Source organism: Podarcis cretensis, assembly GCF_951804945.1.
Source record: "Podarcis cretensis genome assembly, chromosome: 8".
Classification (NCBI taxonomy): domain Eukaryota; kingdom Metazoa; phylum Chordata; class Lepidosauria; order Squamata; family Lacertidae; genus Podarcis; species Podarcis cretensis.
In genome coordinates this window covers 78,023,622-78,040,290 of record NC_137177.1, presented here as the reverse complement: position 1 = coordinate 78,040,290, position 16,669 = coordinate 78,023,622, and the positions used below count along the sequence as shown (strand labels likewise).

Below are 16,669 nucleotides of genomic sequence, written 5' to 3'. Positions count from 1 at the left end.
TGTTAACTGCCCAGAGAAGTGGTTGGATGGAAGGTATATAAATGTAAACCAATTAATTAAGATTAGAGACAGAGGCAAATTGCAATTTGAACAGGTGGTGCAAATTGGGGGTGGGGGCAGAATTATGCAGCAGAAAGTTGCCATGAAAATTTTTGCCTCCAATTCTCTCTCTCTCTCTCTCTCTCTCTCACACACACACACACACAGAGAGAGAGATATTTCAGAGATGAAAATTTTGCACAGAGCCTAAAAAAACATGATTACAGTGGTACCTCAGGTTAAGTACTTAATTCATTCCGGAGGTCCGTTCTTAACCTGAAACTGTTCTTTACCTGAAGCACCACTTTAGCTAATGGGGCCTCCCGCTGCTGCTGCGCTGCCGGAGCACGATTTCTGTTCTTATCCTGAAGCAAAGTTCTTAACCTGAAGCACTATTTCTGGGTTAGCGGAGTGTGTAACCTGAAGTGTATGTAACATGAAGCGTATGTAACCCGAGGTACCACTGTATTTTAGCCAGGCATATGAGAGCTGAGACCATCTCAGCTTATCCCTTATCAAATGCTAGGCTATGCACAAATCTAAAGTCTGGACCCCTGCCCTAAATAGCTGGAATGGTGTAGTGATGGGTTCCACACCATCTTCATGGCAGCCAAAGCATGGTCATTGGAATTGCAATTTGCCTGCCTTGCCCATGTGACCCAAGCTGGGATTGCTATACTCGAGGTCTCCTTTTCAAATTAAAATGAAAAAGGGAATTAATTTTAATGAGGTCTGTTTGCATGGCTGTTTTGCCCCGGCCAGAAGCTGCCTGTGGCATGCACACAGCATGATCCCCCTTTGTGTCACTGCTCTACAATCAAACTCTTTCCAAGAGGGGATTCTTTACAAGCATTTCTGTGTCACTTTGAGAGTCCCCCAAGACCTTTGCCAATCCATTAAGAGCCCATGGAGCTGCACTGGGAAATAGAAAGAGAAAAGAAAAGTGGGCTGAGGGAGGGAGGAAATGGTTGCAAGAGAAAAGATGCATTTGAGCAGCAATTCGGTTTCAAGCAGCCGCACTTGGAAGATTTGCAGCTTTGTTGAGTATCAGTGTCAGTGTGGAAGCTAAAACTTCCAAAAATTGTTTTATTGGCAGGAGGCAGAACTGACCTAGGACCTTTTTTCAATTGCCTAGATCAGTGGTCCTCAAAGGATGTGGTGCGCCACATTGGTGTGGCAGGAGAGGGCGGCAAGTGTGGCAGGAAGATTCAAGGACAATCAAAGAAACATTTAAGCATTTCATTGTAGTACAGTGGTACCTCAGGTTACATACGCTTCAGGTTACATACTCCGCTAATCCAGAAATAGTGCTTCAGGTTAAGAACTTTGCTTCAGGATGAGAACGCAAATCGTGCTCCGGCGGCGCAGCAGCAGCATGAGGCCCCATTAGCTAAAGTGGTGCTTCAGGTTAAGAACAGTTTTAGGTTAAGTACGGACCTCCGGAACGAATTAATTACTTAACCTGAGGTACCACCGCATAGTATCAAGATAATTTTATTTAACTTGCAGAATAGAAATAGATATGTTTTCAAAATCAGGCCCTGCCAGGAGTTGTTTCTTTTTGTTTTCCAACCTATTTTGTATAAATAAAAAAATTGTTGTGGTGCGAGGGAAATTTTTATACAAAATATGGCCTAGAGAAAAAAGTTTGAGAACCACTGCCCTAGATGCTAGAATCAACATTTTAGTAGCCATCATCAAAAGTTTAAGTGCCAACTGGAGGAAAACACAGGAAAATGTGTCAGGATTCAAAGGGCTATTCCAGGGGAATGGGGCGAAAATGCGCCTGGCACCTACAATTCATTCACTCAGGAACTATCTCAGCCCCTGTGCAGACTAATGTTCGCTTTGGTCCAAATGGGCCAGCCGTTTCGGCACAACAACTGTGGCACAGAACCAGCAGTGATTGCAAGTACCAAACCATCATGCCTATATGTGACTCATCTTTGAACCATCTTTGTTCTGCTATCTGTTTTGGCACAGCCATCACTGGGCATGCTCCTGCTGAGAAGCACCCTTTTCTGCCTGTGCCTTAAGAGGAGTCTGAAGTCTTGTTGAGATGCCCACTATCAAAGGTTAGGCTGGCACACGGGTCAAGGCTTTCTTCAGTAATGGCCTCGCAATTGTGGGAAATGGTCCCACATGATATTCAGGCCCCATCCCTGAATATTTTAAAACAGGTTTATAAACCTTGGCCTCCAGAAACTATTAGCGGCTAGGGATCTGATTGTGCAGCCTGCTTTTGGTGGTTGTTTTATTCTGGATTACTAGTTTTAATAATATGATGTTGTATATAGAGACGTTTTTAAATGTTATTTGCTGCATTTTATATGAACTGCCTTGGGAAGAATTTCATTCTCAAACAGCTGTGTAGATGTATATTAAATAAATAAGAATTGCATGCTGGTCAAACCAAAGGCATAGTTTCTGTGACTTTAATTCAACATGAGCCACTTTTCCTGATTTGGAAACACAGTGATGAGTGAAGCTACACTTGCTGAACTTCTGCTTCTTGCTCAGCTGCCCCTGAAAAGCTCTCCATGTCAGCACTTGAGGGGAGCTTTCTGTGGATGGAGGGCAAAACAGGAAAGCTTGTCACCATCCTCCAAATCTCTCTTGGGGGAACACTCAAAGAAGGGCCTTGGATAATAACCCTTGACGTCTCGGGGAAGTTCGTGTTATGACAGGTTTACATTAGGTATTGGGGCCTCAAACCAGCTGCACAAAAACTAATCAAGTATGTACAGTGGTACCTTGGGTTAAGAACTTAATTCATTCTGGAGGTCCGTTCTTAACCTGAGGTACCACTTTAGGTAATGGGGCCTCCTGCTGCCACCGCACTGCCACCGCGTGATTTCTGTTCTCATCCTGAAGCAAAGTTCTTAACCCGAGGTACTATTTCTGGGTTAGCAGAGTCTGTAACCTGAAGCATCTGTAACCCGAGGTACCACTGTATATTATAATGCATTAAAAAGAAGCCTCTGTACAAATAACATTAAAAAATTAGTGTAAATCTGCCTCCCAAAAAATCAGCAAAAAATCCAGACCACCCTGATGCTGCTCTTCTTGACAATTAGCTTCTACCCAAAATAGTACCTCGGGTTAAGAACTTTGCTTCTACTGGTCATGGGCAAACTGGATTCAGAAAGGACCTTTTCCCATCCAGAAACAGCTGGCAGTCGTGTGCCCATGGCCAGGCTGGGCTTATCACTCAAGTTTTCTTTGACAGCTTGAGTCCCTATTCTGTTCCTGCCCCCCATCACATCTAACCGCCCCCCATTCTGCTGCTCCATCCAAGTCATCACCGTATCCAAATCTATATGGTGAACAGCCTGCCCCCCTCTTCGTGTTAGCCCTGAGAGCAAAGAAAACAGTGGCGTAGCGTGGGGGGTGCAGGGGGGGGCCGGCCTCACCGGGCACAACATCTGGGGGTTAGGGTTAGGGGGCGCAAATCCACGGGTTAGGGGGCGCAAATTACTTGCCTTGCCCCGGGTGCTGACAACCCACGCTACGCCACTGAAAGAAAAACCTCTGCAGTGATATTTCCAACCAAGAGTTTCCTTCCTATTTCTCTCTCTCTCTCTCTCTCTTTCTGTGTGTGTGTGTGTGTGTTTATGTGTTTCAAATAAATAAAAAAAAGCATTTTGGTTTTGTGCACTAAGCACTTTTGAGGGCGGCACGGGGCCCCGTAATACGGAGGTTTATAACCTCCTCGGCTAATGCTCTCTGACACTCTGTTTTGATATCATTACTACATTATACCCACCATTTTTTGAGTGAAAAAATACAGTACTTAGAGAGTCGAAATTCATAAATAAATTCATGTCAAACCGCACTTAATATTGATTTTGTTAGTGTTCAGATTCAATAATAAGGTACTGCGTGCATGAATATTTAAATATAATCATCATTTCTGCATCTCCTAATGGCCTCTGCTCTTCTACACTCAATTTAAACACAATTTAAAAACTATAATGTATTGAAAAATACTAGGATTTAGCAATAAATCACCATTGGGTAACTCCAAGCCTTTTATAGGAGGGCTCAATATCGGCTCCTCCAGGGACAGCACAATTAGATTCATGTTTTTAAACTTCTCAATTATCCATATACCATAATTTTATGTGAAAGTTTGTTTCCCTTCCTTCCCCCCTCCCCAACCCCTCACTTTCTCTCACTCTCATCCTCCTCCCCTACTTTGCCCCATCCAGATTCTCTCCCTGTAAATCATGGATAAATCACTAAGTGTTCTCTTAGCCAGGTTAGTATAGTAAAAAGGAGTCAAAGGTCACAGTCCTTAAACTGAATTAGAGCCAGAGGCTGCTGGGGGAAGAGGCAAAAGCTGACTCACTCACATTTTGGGGAGCGGGGGAAGAAATAAAAAGGGAAAGAACGACTCAATGCAAAGCAAGTAGAGAGCATTGTCCGCTTTAATATTTACTTTAAAAGCGACGTTAGTCTTTATCAAATAGACACTGAAGGAAGCTTGGAGAAGAATGTTTCTTGACCAGACTCTGGCATGCTTGCCCATAGGCAGCGGCAGGCTTTGGGCTATCAAATTTCAGCGGCGTCCTGTGCGATGGTAAAATTTGGCACACGGCCTTCCTCTTGCGCTCTGTTCTACATCATTGTTTTTTAGTCCACTCCAAATGTGTCATGGGCAGCACTGCTTCTGGTCGGCTGCAGTTCAGCTTTTGCAAAAATGAAAAGAACCACTTCAACATTGTTTCACTGCCTGCGAATGTATTTATGTAACTGTTACACGATAGCTACCAGTAAGTGGCAGAGCACCTGCTTTGCAAGAGATCTCAAGTACCTGGCACCTGAAACTCTGGTATGTTGCTGCCGGCCAGTGTAGGCAGCACTGAGCAAGTGCACTAAGTGCAAGGCAGGTCCCTATGTGTTTACAGCAGCCTAATTCAGCCTACTTCAACCTAGTGCCTTCTGGAGGTTCTTTGGCTACAAGCTCTCATCATCCCTGACCATTGGCTGTGCTGGTTAGAGCTAATGGATGCTTACCTTCCAACATTCCTCAGATGAGAATGGGGACATTTCTCACTCCCCCACACCCCCCATTTTTTGGTCCCCTGCCCCCGGCAGAGCATTTCCTACCAGAAGAAGGACCAGTGCTGCTGCCACCATACCAACAGGACGCAGCACAAACATCCTCCACTTTCCTGGGATTCCAGGCTGATACATCACTTTCAGACTACCTTGCAGGGTTATTGTGGGCCTGAAATAAACTAGTTCCAATGAGGCAGGGGGGGGGGACATAGCTCAGCAGTAGATCCAACTCTCAACATTGCTTCTGCCAGTTAAAGTAGATACTGGGACAGATGGGCAATAGTTGGATCCTCTGTATGCAACCTTGAACTTCTTGGGGGAATGGGGAGGTGATACAAATGTGGTGAAGGGACATGGGTGGTGCTGCGGTCTAAACCCCTGAGCCTCTTGGGCTTGCCAATTGAAAGGTTGACGGTTTGAATCCTCTCGATGGTGGTGAGCTCCCATTGCTTTGTCCCAGCTTCTGCCAACCTAGCAGTTCAAAAGCAAACCAGTGCAAGTAGATAAATAGGTATGCTGCAGTGGGAAAATAAATGGCGTTTCATGTGCTCTGGCTTCCGTCACTGTGTTCCGTTGCACCAGAAGTGGTTTAGTCATGCTGGCCACATGACATGGAAAGCTGTCTGTGGACAAATGTGCCACACTCCATAGTGCAGCTTTTGGCTGGACTCAGCCATCTAGGGGTCCTTTACCTTTACATACAAATGTGGCCTTTCCTCAGCCATCCATCAGTATCTTAAATCCCACTTCTATCTGAAGCTCATATTTCCACTCCTCATTATAATTTCCTAATATTTTTTTCTTACAAGCCAGTCTCTTTCATTGTTATTTTTATGGTTTTCATACAGGTTTAACGGAGCTGATATCTCGTGTCAGAAACATCACCGCCATTATCCCCTGACTGAGCCATGTCACGTCTTACGTACAAGTATTGGCATTGCATAGGTAAAATCTCTATTATTTTCAAATCTCAGTATGAGCTTCATTTATATATTTGTTTCCGCGTATCTTAAAGCTAATAGAAGAGACCAAAAAGGGTGGGGGGTGGCTAACAAGCAAGATACCTCTATAAATGAAAATGAGACTTATCTGCATTTATGTATCTGGTCTTCTGCAGCATGTAAGCTAGTTGGGTCTCTGAGGGACAACTTCTCACTTGGGTTTGAATGCACAGGGCAAAATGCACACACTTATGCATAAGTATAAAGAACTGTGTTTTCCAGCAGGAAACATGGGCATAGCAATTAGGAAAAGCTTGCCATCATCTTCCCTGTCTTTCATTAAGAAAAATGGCAATTTCAAATGCACATGTGTCATTCAGAGTTTGGCTCAAGACATGTGTAATTTTAGAGTCTGATATTTTAGAAGACATCTGAAGGCAGCCCTGTATAGGGAAGTTTTTAATGTGTGATGTTTTACTGTGGTTTTATAATTTGTTGGAAGCCACCCAGTCAACCCAGTCAAATGGGTGGCATACAAATAAGTTGTTGTTGTTGTTGTTATTGTTGTTGTTGTTTCACCCTGTCCGGTGCACACACAGATACACATGCAAACTTTGGTATGTGCACGAATACACATACATACACAAAGTGGTCCTTGGTAGAAGAAAATTGCAATGGTATTTCAGCTCATAGCCAAAGAAAATAGTGCCTCTGAGCATGCACAGTTTCTTTTCTTTACCATCAAAAATTAGCCAGCATGTATCTGGGATAAAGAATTGTGTTATCATTATTTTTATGCTGCCTCTTGGGTAAAAGGGCCTGCAAAGTTAAAATCCAAATTCAAGTAATATAATAAAATGCCTCCACTGTCGGAGGCAGTGCGGAGAGGGCTCTGGTGCTCAGGTCCTGCTTGTGGGCTTCCCACAGGCATCGGATTGGCCACAGTGAGAGCAGGATGCTGGACTATTTAGGCCCCTGGCCTAATCCAACAGGCTTGGCTTATGTTCTTAATACAATTTATAACAGCATAATTAAAAAGAGCAATATCAGTAATATTCTTCTCAAAGCCAGAGATATATAAAGCACCAAGATTAAAACCAATCAACTCACCTAATGTGAAAAGCTTTGCACAAGGGAAAAGGGGGAGGGGAAGAATGGTGTAACTTGCAATTGGCTACCCTTTAATGATGCATGCAATCTGCTTTGCAAGTTGGCTGCCTCACTCTACCTCATGATAGGGCTGGCCCTGCATGAGAGATCCTATATGGAAACAACCTGCAGACGCTGCCTGCATTTTCACAGGTCCCATGCTAGCTGAAAGTTTTATTTAATTTATTTCAATATAGCACATATCTCTGTACCAGCCTTCCCCAGTCCCAAATCCTTGGTGACTTTCCAAAATATAGTGATATCATAGAATCATAGAATCATAGAGTTGGAAGAGACCACAAGGGCCATCGAGTCCAACCCCCTGCCAAGCAGGAAACACCATCAGAGCACTCCTGACATATGGTTGTCAAGCCTCTGCTTAAAGACCTCCAAAGAAGGAGACTCCACCACACTCCTTGGCAGCAATTTCCACTGTCGAACAGCTCTTACTGTCAGGAAGTTCTTCCTAATGTTTAGGTGGAATCTTTTTTCTTGTAGTTTGGAACCATTGCTCCGTGTCCGCTTCTCTGGAGCAGCAGAAAACAACCATTCTCCCTCCTCTATGTGACATCCTTTTATATATTTGAACATGGCTATCATATCACCCCTCAACCTCCTCTTCTCCAGGCTAAACATGCCCAGCTCCCTTAGCCGTTCCTCATAAGGCATCGTTTCCAGGCCTTTGACCATTTTGGTTGCCCTCCTCTGGACACGTTCCAGTTTGTCAGTGTCCTTCTTGAACTGCGGTGCCCAGAACTGGACACAGTACTCCAGGTGAGGTCTGACCAGAGCAGAATACAGTGGCACTATTACTTCCCTTGATCTAGATGTAATACTCCTATTGATGCAGCCCAGAATTGCATTGGCTTTTTTAGCTGCCGCGTCACACTGTTGGCTCATGTCAAGTTTGTGGTCAACCAAGACTCCTAGATCCTTTTCACATGTACTGCTCTCAAGCCAGGTGTCACCCATCTTGTATTTGTGCCTCTCATTTTTTTTGCCCAAGTGCAATACTTTACATTTCTCCCTGTTAAAATTCATCTTGTTTGTTTTGGCCCAGTTCTCTAATCTGTCAAGGTCGTTTTGAAGTGTGATCCTGTCCTCTGGGGTGTTAGCCACCCCTCCCAGTTTGGTGTCATCTGCAAATTTGATCAGGATGCCCTTGAGTCCATCATCCAAGTCGTTGATAAAGATGTTGAATAAGACCGGGCCCAAGACAGAACCCTGTGGCACCCCACTAGTCACTCTTCTCCAGGATGAAGAGGAACCATTGATGAGCACCCTTTGGGTTCGGTCAGTCAGCCAGTTACAAATCCACTGAGTGGTAGCATAGTCAAGACTGCATTTTACCAGCTTCTTTACAAGAATATCATGGGGCACCTTGTCAAATGCCTTGCTGAAATCAAGGTAGGCTACATCCACTGCGTTCCCTTCATCTACCAGGCTTGTAATTCTGTCAAAAAACGAGATCAGGTTAGTCTGACACGACTTATTTTTCAGAAATCCATGCTGACTATTGGTGATCACAGTATTCCTTTCTAGGTGCTCACAAACTGTTTGCTTAATGATCTGCTCCAGAATCTTCCCTGGTATTGATGTCAGACTGACTGGGCGGTAATTATTTGGGTCCTCTCTTTTCCCCTTTTTGAAAATAGGGACAACATTTGCCCTCCTCCAGTCTGCCGGGACTTCGCCTGTTCTCCAGGAATTCTCAAAGATGACTGCCAGTGGTTCTGAGATCACATCTGCCAGTTCTTTTAATACTCTTGGATGCAGTTCATCTGGCCCTGGAGACTTGAATACATCTAAACTAGCCAAGTTTTCTTGTACTATCTCCTTAGTTATTCTGGGCTGTGTTTCCTCTGCTGAATCATTTGCTCCAAATTCTTCAGGTCGGGTATTGTTTTCTTTATCGGAGAAGACTGAGGCAAAGAAGGCATTGAGGAGTTCAGCCCTTTCTGTGTCCCCTGTTTGCATTTCACCATCTTCTCCTCTGAGTGACCCCACTGTTTCTTTGTTCTTCCTTTTGCTACGAACATACCCATAAAAGCCTTTTTTGTTGCTTTTAACCTCTCTAGCAAACCTGAGTTCATTCTGTGCTTTAGCTTTTCTGACTTTGTGTCTACACGTGCTGGCTATTTGTTTGAATTCCTCTTTGGTGGTTTCCCCCCTTTTCCATTTTTTCATCCTCTCACCTGACAAGCAGCAGCTTTTGAGCCTTCTCTGTGGTGGTGCCTCTCAGCTGTCCCAAGGAAGTGTGTGTGGTCTCTTCTCTTGCCTCCTTACAACAGATGGCAAAGGACATTTGTTATTACTTATTTTATCTGGCAAATCATTTGAGAAATAGATCTTAGGTAAGCCAAGCCTCTCAGGTTCTGTTTTGTAATGATTTGGGGGTTATGTCCTGGAACTCTGGATACTTCAGGTGATAGCACAGAGCAATTTTAATAGTGTGCTTTGTCACAGCAAGGGCAGCATAGGGATTTGTGTTTTAGGAAAGTCCATGGCCTACACAGAGTAGACACAATGACGTTAATGAACGTGATTAACTTTGGTGCATGAATTTTGGTGGGTCCACTCTGAGTTGGACGTAGTTCAATCCAACCACATGTGTGTACTGCCGGGAGGGTGATGTGCATTAGGAAATATTTAAAACTTTTGCCTGCAACAAATCTTGCGTCAGCCCTCACGTGTTATGTTGCTTGTGCACTGGTTAATGCAGATTAGAAAACAGGGAAGAATACTTTGTCATTCATATATTCCTTCTCGTTTATATAGGTTGCACTAACGCATTCCCAGTACCGACTGATTTTAAGCAAAAACTGATTTAAATTAAAGTTCTGGCCTTTAAACTGCATACACACCATACCTTCAAAGCACATGACTCCCCCCCCCCCGCCAAGAATTGTGGGATCTGTAGTTTGTAAGGGTGCTGAGAATTGTTGCTATGAGAGGGGTAAACTACAGTTCCCAGAATTCTTGGGGGGGGTGCATACTTTAAATGTCTTTTAAATAGTGTGTATGCAGCCTGTATGCAGACTCTGACCCTTAGTGATGCTGATGGTCGCTCCAGCCCAGTCCTACTTGCTCTCGTCACTGGACAGTGGCTCTCCAAGGATCTGAGCAAAGCTTCCCCCAGCTAATGCTACACAGTATCCTGTGTAGTGAGATGCCAATGACTGAACCAGAAGATTTTCCGCATGCCAAACGCATGCCCCACCACTGCGCTTAGCGCCTCTCTCCCCAGAGCCAAGGTCAATCGGATAATGCAAAATCCACTCACAGGAGTGACATTTGAACCAGTGAGCTGATAATGAAAAGGCAGTTTGTCAACCTCCAGTGAAGAAAAGGCGTCACCATCAGCCATCACCACCCCATTATTGTCCTTCCACCACTGCAGTGGATAGCTGTGGGGTCACACTTCTCTGTGTGACTGGAGTTCCCTTTACCCCCCTCCCTAAGCCGCCCTTGAGGTTCCAAGGGACTTCCTCTTGCCTATGGTGGCGTGGCTATGAAAAATTGATCATCCTTTGTTACAGCTTCACTTCTGTCACTTTCCATCCCAGGGTCTGTTTTTTACGGAAAACAAGCTACATTCATCAAAAATGACAGAACACAGACTTAATGTAATCATGTATGGGAACATGAATTGCAAATGTGGAACACAAGCACTAAAATGTATTTTCCATTACCGCCACAAAATGAAATAATCATGAACATTTTCCCCAAGAATGAGAACACATGTAGAGCTACACTGACACCTCGGGAAGAAGGGGAAAGCTCCAGCACCACACCCCAGATTTAGGTGAAGAGGTGCGCCTAATGGAGGCATTTTGCTTTGAAAATGGCGGTGGAGAAGGCTGTGTCTGTGGGGATCACCCAGGATGCAGGTGCTTCAAATGTGTGGTGGTGGAAGATTTAGAGCTATGTGGCTGAGCACCTATTTGGGCACAGAAAGATTAGTCTCTGACCTTTTTCTTGCGTTGGCGGAAGGCTAAGACTGGGATCCAAGAGTATCTGAGGAAGGATGGGCTTCAGGTCCTGGAGACCACTACTAGTCAGTAGAAACAGTCTTGGGATCCATGAAGAAGTGACCTGACTTGATCTAAGACAGCTTCCATCATGGCTGGGTTGGGTTCCTCATCTTCAGGAAATGTGGGTGAGGACTCTGAAAGAAAAGCAGGGAGGGCAGTGGCACCCCTAACTCAGAAACTCCACTACCAAAGACTCAGGAAGAGCTGAGTCTCTCCTGCTCCATCACATACCTCTCAACTGTCCCATTTTAAGCAAGATTTCCAGGAATCACAGAAGACAATCCTAGCTTCTGTTTGCATCCTGGAAAGTCTGATTTTTTTGGTCCGGGACTCTGGTGTGAGTGAGCGTACCAGCACAAACCCGCTGATGAGCACCAGAGCAACCGAACGGAAAGCAGCCCGATTTGGGGGATAAAAATGTTGGAGGGTATGCCATCACAGTAGAAGACTACTGAAAGAGGCTAGGCTCTCCAAGTAGAACAGCCTCTTTTGCAGCACAGGTGGGGCTAACAACTAGGCTATGCCTGGCACTGCTGCTATGTATGGACTCAGTTCCAGCTTGTTCCTTGCTGGAACAGCTTCAGAGCTCTGTTCCCCCTTTGAGCCCTGTCCCACTTTGGTTTGGTCTTGCCATGCTGCACTGCAGAGCACAATACCTTCATATGTACCAAGCCAGGGCAGGATTTAGGGACAAGTGACACAGATGACCCCCTGAAATGCTGAAATTCTGAGGAGGCTCAGGAGGCTGCCATGGATGATATGGGCCAATGGCCGTAATAAACCAATCAATCAATCAAGGCTGCCATGGACTGCCTGCTCAGCAGTTGTCCATTCAACAACTTCAGAGGTTGGCAAAGTCTAACAAACAGAGAAGTAGCAGGACCATCACAGACAGTGTGAGATTCAGGGAGGTACAGGCTGTTACCCCCCACAGGGTGTTAAGCTGAGGGAGTTTAAAATTGAGAAGATCCATAATTGAAAAGATCCATTTGGGTGTGCCAAATTTTCGCCTTGCTCAGGACACCATATTACCAAAATTTACCAAAGTCCGCCTCTGCTGCAGAGGCCGGTGGCATGTTTTAAAATCCAGGTGCACTTCAAGGTGCCAAGGTGGAAACTGTTCTGTTGCTACTTCAGATTTACAGTGCAGAGCAAGTGTAGGTTCCTCAGCAACACTGAGCAGAAGGGGGAAGGAGAGGTTTGCGGTCCAGTCTAGCTTTGGGGTCATTTGTGGACTGCCTCGTGGACTGCATGGGTCAGAACAGGGAAAGTTGGTACTTGGCAGGAAGAGTATGAGTGGAAGTGCAAGACAAGGAAAATTATACATTTAGTTGGGTTAGTGCTGGAGAAAGCAAGCATTCGGCATCATCAGGCAGAATGGGAAGAGGATCATAATTTCACTCCCAGCATTGAGCAAGCTGAACTATAAAAACCTGGATACATTTACATTGCTAATCCTGGGCTATTTACAAATCTGAGAATGCTTTCGAGTCAGCTAGCTTACCGCCCTCAGGTAGACCTGAACACGTGACAGTTGCACGTTCCCATATTTCACTCTATGCAGTGTGCATGTGGTGGTCTGCCTGTGGTGAGCTTGTGCCTGTGTGAAAATGCTTTCCATACAGAGCTTTTGTAATGTGTGAAAGGCCTCAATGAGAAAGAAGGAGAACACCAAGGAGCATAATGTGTGTGTTGGGGTGGCGGGGGGAGAGGGTACAATGCTCTAGTTCCTCTCACAGCCAGCAGGGGGCAATGAAAAAAGGATATGGGAATTTACATAGAATACTTGTCCAGTGGCATGACAGGAAACAGAGCACAGAAAGATGGCACTTCCAACTATAGTGGAACCTCTACCTATGGACGTAATCAGTTCCGGAGGTCTGTATGTAAGTCTATCAGGGTTGCTGGTAGAAGCGCCCTTGTGCGCAGTGACATTCGGCGGCAGCACGCTTCTGCGTATGTGCAGACAACAGCAGCTGTTTCTACGCGTGTGTGAATCGTGGCAAACCCGGTATTTACTTCCGGGTTTGTCGTGGTCGCAACTTGGATCGGACCCAAGTAGAGGCGGTCGTAAGTAGAGGTTCTACTGTATGTAGAACTTGTGTATTTTTCCCTCTTCCAGTGAGAGTAGAACAGATGATAAAAAATACATAGAACAAATAGCCCCAAGTAGCTGCAAAATCCAAAAGGCACACACACAAACTGGAAAAGGATTTTTGACACTTTTGTACCGTTTCAGCTAGTGGAGGGAGGGAAAATGCTTTCATTCTCCCCTGCCATATGTCTGCCCATCTTGAGCCACACACATGTGGCTTTTTGTGGTTTTTCATGCATACGTTGTCTCGCGGCCTATTACATTTTCCCAAGGGAAATGAACATTTTTGAGGGGAAGGGCTGTAGCTTAGTGGCAGAGCATGCAGAAGGCCCCAGGTTCAACCCTGGCATCTCTGTGTAGGGCTGGGAATGTCCCCTGCCTGAAACCTCAGTGAGTTCCTGCCAGTCAGTGTCAGCAATACTGAGCTCTGTGGACCAGTGGTCTGACCGGAATTGGCTCAGCCATTAGGCAGACTGAAGCGGCTGCCTCAGGCGGCAGAAGCTCTCAAGGCAGCAGCCCCTCCCTGTCCCACTGACTCCACTTCCAGCACAGAACCATCATCAATTTCAGCTGAAATCACGGCCAGAAATGTGCAAGGTCTCGTACAATTTCAGTGAGATCTCTCCCAAATTGGGCAAAATCTTACCTGAAATTGGTGCCGATGATGGCGCTGCTTCTGTCCCAGTGGTGGAGGAGACAAGGCAGGCAAAGAAGCAGCGGCAGGAGGGCAGGGCATGGTGGCACTTCCTGTTTTACCTCAAGCAGTGAAACGGGATGAGGTGCCACTGGGTCTGACTCTGGATCGGATCTTTATTTAAATCAGCCCTTTATTCAGAGCCAAAAGAACTAAAGGCTCTTGCCATATTTAAAGGAAAGGGCTGTAGGTCAGTGGTAGGGCACCTGCCTGTAATGTTCTTCAATCCAAAAGAATCTGAACTGAGTCTCACCTATGGCAACCAAAACAAAAACCCCTGTTCCTGGTGTGACCAAAAACCAATACATCACTGTCATGGTGCCTTGCATGCAGAAGATCCCAGGTTTCAATCCCTAGCATTTCCAGGTAGATGCTGGGAATGTTTCCCATCCGAAACCCTGGAGAGCTGCTGCCTGCCCGTGTGGTCACTACTGAGTTAGACGAAGTAATGCTGCAGTTCAGTACAAGGCAACCTCCTGCATCCCTATGAATACAGAAAGCCACAAGGCTAGTGTTCCCATGAGCATACGCTGAGTGTTTTTATTTTTTAGAAAGGAAAGCTTTCGTAGAGAGTTGCAGTGGAATCTGACACCCTGCAATCTGCCTTTGCTCCTACAAAAAACATGGCTCAGATGGAATTTGTGTTTCTTCTGATTTGGTCAACGGACTGTTAGGACAAGAGCCCGGGCTGTCTGACAATCCCAGTTTATTCCTGGGAAACGGTGGTTTCTTTGATGCGCCACACTTGAAAATCCTCAGTGGCTGATGAATCTCCTGCTTCATTGACTGAGGCTGGACCACAACAAAGCCCCATGGCTTAGCCTGATAAGGGGGGGGGGGGGGGAAACAACAGGCTTCCCTCAGGCCTGCCAAACCTGCAGTTAATTTTCTGTATAACCAGCATATTATAGTCCCTAGTTGGGCTTCCTCCATAACCAGTAGATAGACAGAGACAGGCCTGTGTGTGTGAATAGTTCTCTTCCCCCATCATGAGATGCTGTCCAGAAGAGGGCACTTGTCTCCCAGGAGTACAGAGCCTCCTCTTTACCGATCACTCCCTGCTTTGTGCACCTGGGCATTTTTTATTTCCTTGGCTGTTCACTTTGGCTGTGCCAGCACGGAGTGAAATATTAAGGCAGGCACCTGAAATTCAAAGTGTTTCTTTAATTAATGGGTGGATGCCACAAGATGATCCAATGCAGCTCTTAAATTAATCTTAATTACATGGATTTTGAAACTTTGGCATTAACCAGCTATACAAAATATGTATTTCATAACCCTAGAAACGGGCGAAAAAGGCAGCAGCAGCAAAGGCAGCCGATGATGTTATCGGCCTCTGTGGCTGGGGGTGTAAGTGTCATCGGGGTGTGTCTGAGATCTTATCTGAAGGCCCAAATTAATTTGCTCCTGCAAATATCAAAACAAGCTCTTTTTCACCCGCATTTGGCTCCAGCAGAAAAGGAATACGCAATGCTAATTTCTGAGCTGTTTCATCTATTGCACTGGAGTATAAAAAATTGGGAGTCAGAGGTGGAGGGATTTCAGGGTGGGCAGTGAGGAAAGAAGTTCAGCTGAATATTGCTTTTAAAGAAAGGGGTGTTGCTTCATCCCTATGTGCTCATAAAATGATTTGCGCCATTCATCCGCCGCAAATGATCTAATGTGCACCACACCCCTACCTCAGAACCCTATGCAGGTTAATAGCCTGTCCCACCCACCTCTGCCCATTGCACAGCAAACAGCCTATTCACTCTTCTTGCACTTGCAGCCCAGCCAGTCCCAAAGACCCTAGACCACCTCTCCTTTCCTCATGTTCTGACATCAAGTGTTTAGGTGCCTGGAGAGAAAGCATCTTTCTGAGGATGTGCAGAGTGCATGGATCATGACTGAGTAACTGCAGTCTGCCAGGGATGCATCTGGGTTTGTTAGTTTTCAAAGCCGGAAAGGTATGCTTTCCAAAGGGCCCCAGCACCTCTCTCTCTCTGTGCGCTTTCCCTTGTGTGCCTTGAAACGAAGTTATGTGTCCATGCGATTGCACATTGCATAGCATGACGTGGTGCTTGTGCGTGCTCATGCAACTTGGCTCTGCTAGGTAGACAGTGGTGTGCTAGACGGTTTCTCTCTCGCTGGAAGAGGTGGTACAAAGACTGTCCTTCTGGGACCTCCCAGAGCATTAGCATTTGCCAACTTCTAAATAGATTGTGGCGCATGTGGAAAGATCCTCTGGGAATTTTCGCAAGAAATGCGCTGATTCACCTAAACAGCCTCTGGACAGCCTTTAAAACAATAAGCCAAGAGGCCCCTCTGGTGCTGCAAGGAGACAGCCTTAAGGAGCGGCTTAGTTGCCTGCTCCTTGGGTCAAATGAACACTGAAAGGTGCTACATTGATCTGACTAGAAGCCATGGGTGCATATTGGTCCCTGTTTCCCCCACCCCACCCCAGGAGAAGGAGGCACACAAGGGAGTAGGGTTTTCTGTGGAGGAGTGGTGATGATGCTGGATTAGCCATTATGCTGAGTGATCTACAGAGGGGGGCTCTGGGAAAATAGGGACCTGTTGCTGGGATTTAACTATTTCCCAATGCGCAGGATGGGCTCCTACTTTCTCCTTGCTTCTTCAAAACTCCCCACAGTGGAAACATGTTTATCGCAGG

At 45.7% G+C, this 16,669-nt stretch overlaps 1 protein-coding gene across 2 annotated transcripts in view; it reads left to right on the top strand.

Annotated features, from left to right (window-relative positions):
- CASZ1 (castor zinc finger 1) overlaps window positions 1-16,669 on the top strand; it is a 446,064-nt gene that overhangs the window by 34,924 nt on the left and 394,471 nt on the right. For both annotated transcript variants that reach the window (XM_079986666.1, XM_079986664.1), the window contains one exon: window positions 5,952-6,048. The gene's annotated coding sequence lies outside the window, so the exon portion shown is untranslated. The remainder of the gene's footprint in view (window positions 1-5,951; window positions 6,049-16,669) is intronic.